The sequence below is a fragment of the Globicephala melas genome, chromosome X, assembly GCF_963455315.2.
Source record: "Globicephala melas chromosome X, mGloMel1.2, whole genome shotgun sequence".
Taxonomy (NCBI): Eukaryota; Metazoa; Chordata; class Mammalia; order Artiodactyla; family Delphinidae; genus Globicephala; species Globicephala melas.
In genome coordinates, this window is record NC_083335.1 from 110,384,474 (window position 1) to 110,395,162 (window position 10,689).

The window sequence follows — 10,689 nt, forward strand, 5'->3', positions numbered from 1 at the left end:
GCAACAGTGCCTGACCCATAACAGGCACTATTACTAGAATTTGGTTGGGTACTCAGCAGGTTTAAGAGGTGACTGCTATCTTTATAGTCAATAGTTAACTACTGTTTAGGGCCACCAACAAGAGCTACTACATAAACAGAAAGAACCTCTGTCAGTGTAGTACTTAGCCAAAGGTCATTAATTGAACAACGCGGCTAAACAAAGGCAGATGTCCGATGGCAGGTGTGATCGGGGTGCTCAGCGGCCTTTGAACTCATCCTGCAGCTCAAAGCTTCCTTCTGGGTCAGGTTCTCCACTCATGAAAATCCACCAGGCCTCAAATGAGATCTAATTAAACTTAAAAGCTTTTGTACAGCAAAGGAAACCATAAACAAAATGAAAAAACAACCCACAGAATGGGAGAAAATATTTGCAAATGAAGCAACTGACAAGGGATTAATCTCCAAAATACAAACAGCTCATGCACCTCAAATTAAAAAAAAAAACCAAACAACCCAAACAAAAAGTGGGCGGGGGACTTCCCTGGCGGTCCAGTGGTTAAGACTTCGCCTTCCGATGCAGGGGGTGAGGGGTCTGATGCCTGGTCAGGGAGCTAAGATCCCACATGCCTTGCAGCCAAAAACACAAAAACATAAAACAGAAGCAATATTGTAACAAACTGAATTAAGACTTTAAAAATGGTCCTCATCAAAAAAATCTTTAAAAAAATAAATGGGTAGAACGTGTAAATAGACACTTCTCCAAAGGAGACATACAGATGGCCAACGGGCACATGGAAAGATGCTCAACACCACTTATTATTAGAGAAATGCAAATCAAAACTACAATGAGGTATCACCTCACACCGGTCAGAATGGCCATCATTAAAAAGTCTACAAACAATAAGTGCTGGAGAGGGTGTGGAGAAAAGGGAACCCTTTTGCACTGTTGGTGGGAATGTAAATTGGTGCAGCCACTATGGAGAACAGTACGGAGGTTCCTTAAAAAACTAAAACTAGCGCTACCATATGATCCAGGATTCCCACTCTAGGGCATATACCCTGAGAAAACCATAATTCGAAAAGATACATGCACCCCAACGTTCACTGTAGTACAATTTACAATAGCCAGGACATAGAAGCAACCTAAATGTCCATCGACAGAAGAATGGATAAAGAAGATGTGGTACATATACACAATGGAATATTTCTCAACCATAAAAAAGGGAGAGGCCACGAGGCTTCCCTGGTGGCACAGTGGTTGAGAGTCCGCCTGCCGACGCAGGGGACATGGGTTCGTGCCCCGGTCCGGGAAGATCCCACGTGCCGCGGAGCGGCTGGGCCCGTGAGCCATGGCCGCTGGGCCTGCGCGTCTGGAGCCTGTGCTCCGCAACGGGAGAGGCCACAGCAGTGAGAGGCCTGCGTACCAAAAAAAAAAAAAAAGAAAAGAAATAATGCCATTTTCAGCCACATGGATGGACCTAGAGAGTGTCATACTGAGTGAAGTCAGTCAGACAGAGAAAGACAAATAGCATATGATATCGCCTATATGTGGAATCTAAAACCATGGTACAAATGAACCTATTTACAAAACAGAAATAGAGTCACAGATGTAGAAAACAAACTTATGGTTATCAAGGGGGGAAGGGGGGGATAAATTGGGAGACTGAGATCGACATACACACGCTACCATATATAAAATAGATAACTATTAAGAACCTACTGTACAGCACAGAACTACTCAATACTCTGTAATGGCCTATATGGGAAAATAATCTAAAAAACGAGTGGATATATGTATAACTGATTCACTATGCTGTAGAGCAGAAACTCACCCAACATTGTAAATCAACTATACTCCAATAATAAAAATTAATTTAAAAAAAATCCACCAGGCCTCACCAACTGTCTGCACAACTGGCTTAACCATCGATAAAGCTTGCCAATCTTAAGAAACTTGCCAACCTTTAAGAAACGAAAATCGGGATTTACCGCACACAAGGGAGGGGCAATTAGGGACTTTACCAAATAGCTATAATAGGATTCTTTCTTAAAGTAGTTTCTCATCATTTTATAACTAGCATTTTTCTTATTACAAAAGAAAGGTGTTCCATGTAGAAATTCTGGAAACTACAGATAAATCAAAAACAAAAAAAACAAAAATATTCTACAACCATACAAGCCACACAAAGGGCTGTTAGTGTCAGTATATCACCCCCAAGCAATATACTTTTGCTACACACTTACACATTTACAGAATTTATAGGAACGAGGTCAGAAGGTACCTAATAGTTTGTAACCCCTGCCCACGGGCGAGTAAGTATTTTTAACAACCTGACTTGTAATTCCTAATATTCCACTGCAGCTATAATTTATTCCACTAATCCGTCATTGTTGCACAATTAGATGGCTTTCCATTTTTACAATCATAAACTATGCTTGAGTATATTTGTAGCTATCACCTCATCCAAATGATTAGTATTTCTTTTAGGACAAATTTCTCGAGGTGAAATTGCTGGGTCCAACAATATGCAAACATTTCAGGGATGTGATTCATAATACTCTTTGCCCCTTAGGAAGCGTTAAATCCATTTTCAGGAATCCCCCTGGGGCCCAAAGAGAACATTATATCTATTTTTAAAAAGGATTTCCAGATGTTTAAATATTTTGTTGACTCCAAGGGTGGTGGCAGAGGGGCTAAAAAGTGAGACTTGGACAAAAAGTGAATGCCGTTTCCCTGGCACACTGCCAACAGAGCACTGCGCGCCCTTGCCCAAGTGGGCCCCCAGGTCGCTGCATCTGCCACATGGCTATGGTCCTTGGCCCATCCTGAGCCTAGATGTGCCTTCCTTAGTCTCTCCTCTCTTGCCTTTGCTCCTCCCTTCAAAGTGATTCTCAGTGGGAGCCGAGCTGTTCCCTATGGCTTACAATGGACACTTCTGCGGCTGGGGGTCTGTTGTCACAATGATGGGGGGGAACACCCTTGAACCTAGATTCCCGACACCCTGTGCGATGGAAACATTTTCTATTTCTCACATGACTTTCAAACGTTCCTCTGGACATTTATGTAGGTGAAATCCTGCATCTAAAACCTGTATATAATATCTGGACCTAGATCCTACCTCCATTCTACAGAGAAATAAAAAACAGCTTTTGAATGAATCTTCCAGTAATACATAGATATTTAGTAAGTAAACCGAGGAAAGACTGTGTCAATAATGTGTTTTGTTCCAGGTTTTTCAAGACTTGTTTACAACTACAGAAAACTCGTATCGCCAGTGGCAATGCTGCTACTGGTATTCAAGTGAGTGATTTAACACCCCACTTCAGTCTACACCCGCAGCTGCCACAGTCACAGTGATTCTACGTTCAGGTGCAAGCATCCAACCACTTCACTGTGGCTCTAATGTAGTGGTCCAAGCATACATCTTAGTTTGTAACACATTACTTTGCTTTTATTTCTGCGTTATATTATATTCTTTTAAAAAGTCTACAAATTATTTGTGTAGTTAGGTACTATTATCATCTATGAATTGCATTTCAGGATTTTAAAGAGTGTGTTTAAAACTATTTGTTATAAAAAGCTGGCATTGTAAAAGAATGAAATTAGAACATTACCTAACATCATACACAAAGGTAAACTCCAAATGGATTACACACTTAAATGTAAGACCAAACACTATAAAAAACTCATAGAGGGCTTCCCTTTGCTTTTGCACAGCAAAGGAAACCATAAACAAGACCAAAAGACAACCCTCAGAATAGGAGAAAATATTTGCAAATGAAACAACAGACAAAGGATTAATCTCCAAAATATACAAACAGCTCACGGAGCTCAATATCAAAAAAACAAAAAATCCAGTTAAAAAATGGGCGGAAGACCTAAGTAGACATTTCACCAAGGAAGACGTACAGGTGGCCAAGAGGCACATGAAAAGATGCTCAGCATCACTAATTATTAGAGAAATGCAAATCAAAACTACAAGGAGGCATCACCTCACACCGGTCAGAATGGTCATCATCAAAAAGTCTACAAACAATAAGTGCTGGAGAGGGTGTGGAGAAAAGGGAATCCTTTTGCACTGTTGGTGGGAATGTAAATTGATACAGCCACTATGGGGAACAGTATGGAGATTCCTTAAAAAACTAAAAATAGAACTACCATACGACCCAGCAACCCCTGAGATATATCCTGAGAAAACCATAATTCAAAAAGAGTCATGTACCACAATGTTCACTGCAGCACTACTTACAATAGTCAGGACACGGAAGCAACCTAAGTGTCCATCAACAGATGAATGGATAAAGAAGATGTGGCACATATATACAAGGCAATATTAGCCATAAAAAGAAACGAAATTGAGTTATTTGTAGTGAGGTGGATGGACCTAGAGTCTGTCATACAGAGTGAAGTAAGTCAGAAAGAGAAAAACAAATACTATATGCTAACGCATATATATGGAATCTAAATTTTAAAAAATGGTACTGATAAACCTAGTTGCAGGGCAGGAATAAAGATGCAGACATAGAGAATGGACTTGAGGACACGCGGTGGTAGGGGGAAGCTGGGGCGAAGTGAGAGTAGCATCAACATATATACACTACGGAATGTAAAATAGCCAGTGGGAAGCAGCCGCATAGCACAGGGAGATCAGCTCGGTGCCTTGCGAAGACCTAGAGGGGTGGGATAGGGAGGCTGGGAGGGAGGCTCAAGAGGGAGGGGATATGAGGACATATGTATGCATATGGCTGATTCACTTTGGTGTACAACAGAAACACAGTATTGTGAAGCAATTATACTCCAATAAAGATCTACTAAAAAAAAAAAAAGCAGCTGGCATTGGGCTGTAATAGGCAACTTGCTGGCGACCCCTAGTGGCGCACTCGAGCATTGCTTCACAGCCAGTGGCTCTCTGGTTTAAAAGCTTGTTGGCTCCAAAATGTGGTAACGAAATAACCCCTTCCTCCCCCAACCCCCCAGGCTCAACCTGGACTGGTTCCCGTTACTGTGCTGGTGCCTGAGCAGGGGGGATGGAGCGGAAAGCGGGGGCAGGGGGGGCGGTCCGAGGCAAGGGAACGCCAGCCCCATGTATCTTCTCATACCTAGAAAATTTAAGCATGTCACATCCCATTATTTTTTATGTCTTACCTGCTGGTGTCTCCCCGCTTTTCCCCTCCATTAATGGCAGGGTCCCATGCTTTTCTCAAACCAGTGCTTCTACCAATTTAGCGCGCGCCAAACTCCCTCGCGGGCTCCTTGCAATGGACTTGGTAGTCCCGCCCCCCGGGTTTCACATCCGGGTCTCCTGGGCCGGGCCGACTTTGCCGCTCCCAAGAGCTCCCAGGTGATGCTGATGCGGCTTGATAGGGGAGCAGCTCAAACTCTGCTTTCAATCCTGTGCCTGAGCAGTATTTATCAGTCTCAGCTTTGCGAAGTTTCCAGAGTGCCTGGATTTAAAGGAATTTTGCACTTTTCTAAAGGCAACAGAGCGCAGTGGAGGACTACCTCATAGAAGGGTGCCTGTGAATCCTTTCCTGGAGGCGGGCGGGGAACGTAATCAGCTGTGCTTACTCGCCACGGCGACGCAAGTTTCCCGCATCTCAGCATTTCCCCCAAATGAGCCTCCATGCCTCAAATAAAATATTTCACTGGGAAAAGCTATTTGCTCGTCTGGGCAGCTTTGAGGCCTCTGCTCTAAAAGAAGAGTGTATTTTCAGAGAGAAGAACTCGAGTCGCAAAGGGCCACAGTACTTTTGTTTTCATCATTTCTCTTGGGCTGGTTCCTGGTAATCATTTCGAAAATTAAATCCTCCTGGGCTTTCTGGAAAATGAATAAACAAGAGAGAAAGAGAAAGAAAAAGAAAGTGGAGGGAAGATAAGAAAAAAAGGAAGAGAGAGAGAAGTGAGGGACAGGGGCGCCTGGGTTGGGAGATCTGGCTGGAAAGGGGAGAAAGTGGTGACTTCTCTGGAGAGAAGAATATTGAAAGAGGGGCAAGTGAGAGGAATTGGAGAAAGCAGCGGGCAACAAGATTTCCCTCCCCGCAAGAGGATGGTATACGCCTAGTGGGCAGGACGTGCTTCTCAACCGTGATGCGCACGTGGCTCCCCTGGCGGCTGCAGCACCCGAGTCTGCAGAGGCAGGTGCGGTGGCCCCCAGGCTGGCCCAGTGGCGCCGCCTCCTGGCAGCCACACTCTCGAGCCCTGCTCCCGCACACTGGCCCAGGGTTGGTCTGTATGACCGTCAGCACACAGCGGAAGCCGTGGTCTGTCACTGCTGAGACTGGGTCATAAAGGCACTAGGCTTTTTCCCGTCTGTTGGGTCACAGCGGCTCTGGGAGAAGCCGGCTGCCGCAGGCGAGCAGCCCTGTGGGGAGGCCCACGTGGAGCCCGCAGCCAAGCCAGGGAGCTGGGAACGGCTCCTCCCGTCTCAGATGACTGCAGCCCAGCCCACAGTCTCACCAGAGACCCTGAGCCCCCAACCCCCGGCTCAGCTGCTTCTGGATTCCTAAGCCACAGAAACTGGGAAGTAATAAAGGTTTGCTGTGTTGAGCCACCAAGTTTTGTACAGAAACAGGACGGATGTCTGCTACAGTGAGAAAAGATTGGGAACACGGCACCCCAGTGAGCGAGGAGAGGTCCCCTTGACTTGCCCGCCCTCCCCCTCAGCAGCTTGGCAACCTCTGTTTTATATCTCCGCCGGGCATCATTAAGGGTCAGGACCATGATTCCCGTGGCCTAAACTGCACATTTCCGAGCACTGTACGACAGAGGCGTGATTACCACACTTTTCATGTCGCACCACAGGGAGAAAACAGTGCTGCTTATGCAGCTCGGTGGAATCAATGGGCCAGGCGGCTCTTACACCAACCTGGGCCTCCGCGGGACTTCCAGCCTCCACTGAAGGCAAGCAGATTGGTATCTTGGCATCCCTGTAGCTCATCTGTGGCACCCCATTGGGTGTTCTGTGCTGGATGACCTTTAGAGGACTTTGCAAGTCATTCTCACCCCAGGTTCCTCATCTGGACCACAGAACACAGAACATGATGGGAGTGACTATCTTCTCCATTCTGCCAGAGAGAGTACATAACTCCTATTCTAGGAGTATAAGAGAGAAGTTAATTCTTTACATACAATGGATGCTTTGGGATATCAGGGTTTAATCCTCACGGAGGCCAAGCAAGGCTGGAGGGTAACTGGAATTGCAAATGCGTCCTAGCATTTTCTGAAAGAATGGAATCATGACATTTTAGAGCTGGAGGTAGCTTTAGTAATGGCTAGTTCAGGTTTCTTGTTCGCAAATGAACAAACTAAAGCCCAGAGAGGTTAAGTAATTTGTCTGAGATCACACAGCTAGTTGGTGGCAGAGCTGAGACCAGAACTCAGAATTCCTGACTTTTAGCCTAAAATCCCACGTTAGACTTTTAATAACGAGCAAGTGAATAAATGCATGAAGAAAACCTCAGGTTTCCTGGATTTATACTGTCTGCAATTTACTTTCACAGAATTCTGCATAAATGAAGTGCTATAAGTGTGTCTGTAAATTAACTTTAGTCTCCTCTACCAGAGGGGCAGTCAGTTAACCTGTGAATCACCCTAATCAGGGAGCCACGCTGCAGGTTAGGTGATTAACATTCGAAGGACCCTGATAAGGATTCCATGTTTTAGAGGACCTGCAAATATCCTATCTCCATCTGCACCAGAGCTTAATAACTCACCTAAAAAGTGTAAGGAATACTTTTTAATTGGTGAAATGAGTGGTGTTCAAAACATGTGATTAGCTAAAATGATGAGGAACCCACCCCTTGCATGAACGGAGGATAAGCGTCTGACAAGCCAGAGGGCTAACACCTTTGGACTAGCGGTCCTGTGTTCGCCTCTTACAGAGACTCTGTTGTCTCATTGGCTCTGCCATGGATCAACACGTCAGGAAGGAGCTTGTTATAGTGCCCAAAAAACAGAGCAGGGGGCTTCCCTGGTGGCGCAGTGGTTGGGAGTCCGCCTGCCGATGCAGGGGACGTGGGTTCGTGCCCCGGTCCGGGAGGATCCCACATGCCGCGGAACGGCTGGGCCCGTGAGCCATGGCCACTGAGCCTGCGCGTCCGGAGCCTGTGCTCCGCGATGAGAGAGGCCACAGCACTGAGAGGCCCGCGTACAGAAAAAAAACAAAAAAAAAACCAGAGCAGGCCCTTGCCTGCTTCTAGGAACAGGCTGTAGGGCAGGATTTGTGCCTGCATATGAATAAATGATTTTGACAGATTTCTGTCTGCAGCTTCTTTCATTGTAATATAATAGTGAAGTTGTGGAGAAGGAAATTGACAAACCGTCTTCCTACTTCACTTGTGGGAAGCTGCCACATTTATCCTAACAACCTGGCAGTGCTGAAGGCCTAAATTCATTCATTCATCCAACAGATATGTAGGGAAAGCCTATTGTATTAGGATTGGGGGATACAGAAAACAAACAGAATTCATCCCACATTGTAAAGTGGCTTAGATAAGTTTGCAAAAACTGGTATCAAAAGCAACTGGTAGATTTAGTCAACAGGTATCCTGAGTTCTTTGGAAAGACTCAGGAGAGCAAAGGTTTCCAATGCCTACAGATCTTCAGAACGGAAACAATTCTAGAAATTATACAGGAAAAAAAAATCCCAGTTATGTGTGAAACTAACATTTAAGGAGTGGGTATTTCAGTGGTTCTCAAAGTGCAGTCCCAGATAAATAGCATCAACATAAACTGGGAAACTTGTTAGAAATGCAAATCCCCACACCCTATCCCAAACCTCCTCAATAAGAAACTCTGAGCATGGGGACAGGAAATTTTTGTTTTAAAAAGTTCTCCAGGTGATTCGGATGCCAAGTTGGAGGACCACTGCCCTACTTTGTAACAAAGAACAAATTCCACTAGGTGGCAGTCTTTCACAAGAATATAAAAGCTTTTTTTTTTCCTGCAGCTGCTGGATAATCCTGCCAGGTAACACTTTAACATGAGAAATTGAAAACGTATCTGTTCTGCAATTGCAGGAAAATTCTACTGGGCGGCACCCTAACTTCAGCAATAAAACTGTTTTGCAATTACATGGTATTTCCACCAGATGGCGTTCTGGGGTGCCACCTGGTGGAATTATCATGTAAGTGCAGAACACGTATTTCTTTTTTTCCCTATTACAGGTTCACCCCGCTATCTGAAGGTAAAGTTCCTATGAAACATTTTGTAAGCAGAAATGGGGAAAAGCAAAGACAATCCCCGCTTTCTAAAAGTTAGAGTTATGCCACTTTAACAAAAGACCAACGTTAGTACAGTCAGTAATGCCTTTTTTGTGTGTGTGGGTAAAAGCAAAAATCCTCTTCAGGTTTCTTTTGCTTACTGAAAATTATGTACTAATGTAGGTCTTTCATAAAAGCAAAGTGGTGTAAGAATAACTTTCAGAAAGCGGAAGATACCTGCAGTAAGAAAAACATGTTCTGCAATTGGACGATAATTCCACTTGGTGGCACTCTAACCTGAGAAATATGAAAATTTTATCTGCAACCGCAGGAAAATTCCACCCAGTGACATTCTCACCAGAATAATAAGAAGAACATATCTGTGTGCAATTACATAAAAACTCTACGTGCTGACACTCTTAACTGAGTAATAAGAAAAGTATATCCTCTGCAAACACATGATAAAACCACTGGGTAGCGCTGTAACACAAAAATAAAAATTCATTCTGCAATTACATAAAATCTCCACACGATGGCACTCTAACATAAGAAATAGAAAAAAATAGCTGGCGTTGTAATTTCAGACATTTTCCACTAGATGGCACTCTAACACAACAAATAGATAAAATTGGCTTTCCGGTGAACGGAATTCTTTTGTCTTTTAAGCAAAAAAGATTATGACATAGGTGACAATAAACATAGGATTTATTTACTTAGTAAATTAAAGTGTAAATAAAAATTTAGTACATATCTTTTCAAGTGCTTTGGGCATATCTTAATTATAGCGCTTGTTTTTTGCTTTTTAATTACTTGTTTGTACATTCTTCCCACCGTTAGTAGGTCCTCAAGGGCAGAGACCAAATATCTAACTTTTCTACCTTTCCAGCCTCTCCTACAGTAGCTGGTGCGTAATAGGAATTCAATAAATATTTATTAAATGAAAGACTGAATCAAACTGAGAGGCCAGGGAACAAGGAGGGAAGAAAACATAAATAGAAAAAAAATCTAGATTCTTTGAGCTCTATTCCCAGGGCTTCTTTATCCTGCAGTTGGACAGGTAGAGTGAAATGTAGAAGAAAATGTAATTGAGACAGAAATGACAATGATGTTCATTTTAATGCCTTCCAAGGGTGAGAGTTTTTTTTAAGTTAGTGAATTAAAAGAGAAGAAAAATCAGCAAAGATTACTTGGATAAAATTCAGTGAGAAAACTTTCTTTTTAAATAGGCTAACAGCCTATCAAAATGGTTTTGATTGAGTTTTCAATAGCTGTCGAAACTATTTCAGTCATGTAAACGCTCTGGAAGTTGGTTTTTGAATTAAGTGTTGGCGTTTTTCACCCAGAGGAGCTTGGGAAAGCTTCCTGTTAGGGTCCCCTCAGGATTCACCCTCCTGAGAGCACTTCCTGCTTTGCCCCAAGTCTGTGCCGGATCAGCAGCCATGGGAGGAAGAGGTAAGGGCCTTCCAAACTGCCGATCAGACACAGAAATCCAGAGTGGCCTCAGGAA

General features: G+C 43.8%; 1 protein-coding gene across 2 annotated transcripts in view; it reads right to left on the minus strand.

Annotated features, from left to right (window-relative positions):
- PDHA1 (pyruvate dehydrogenase E1 subunit alpha 1) overlaps positions 1-7,273 on the minus strand; it is a 34,869-nt gene extending 27,596 nt beyond the window's left edge. The window contains exons 1-2 of one of the 2 annotated variants that reach the window (XM_030843802.3): positions 6,848-7,273; positions 5,128-5,800 (exon numbers count right to left, since the gene is read on the minus strand). The gene's annotated coding sequence lies outside the window, so the exon portion shown is untranslated. The remainder of the gene's footprint in view (positions 1-5,127; positions 5,801-6,847) is intronic. The other variant, XM_030843803.3, reaches the window with a different exon arrangement.
- Between the last annotated feature and the right edge of the window lie 3,416 nt (positions 7,274-10,689).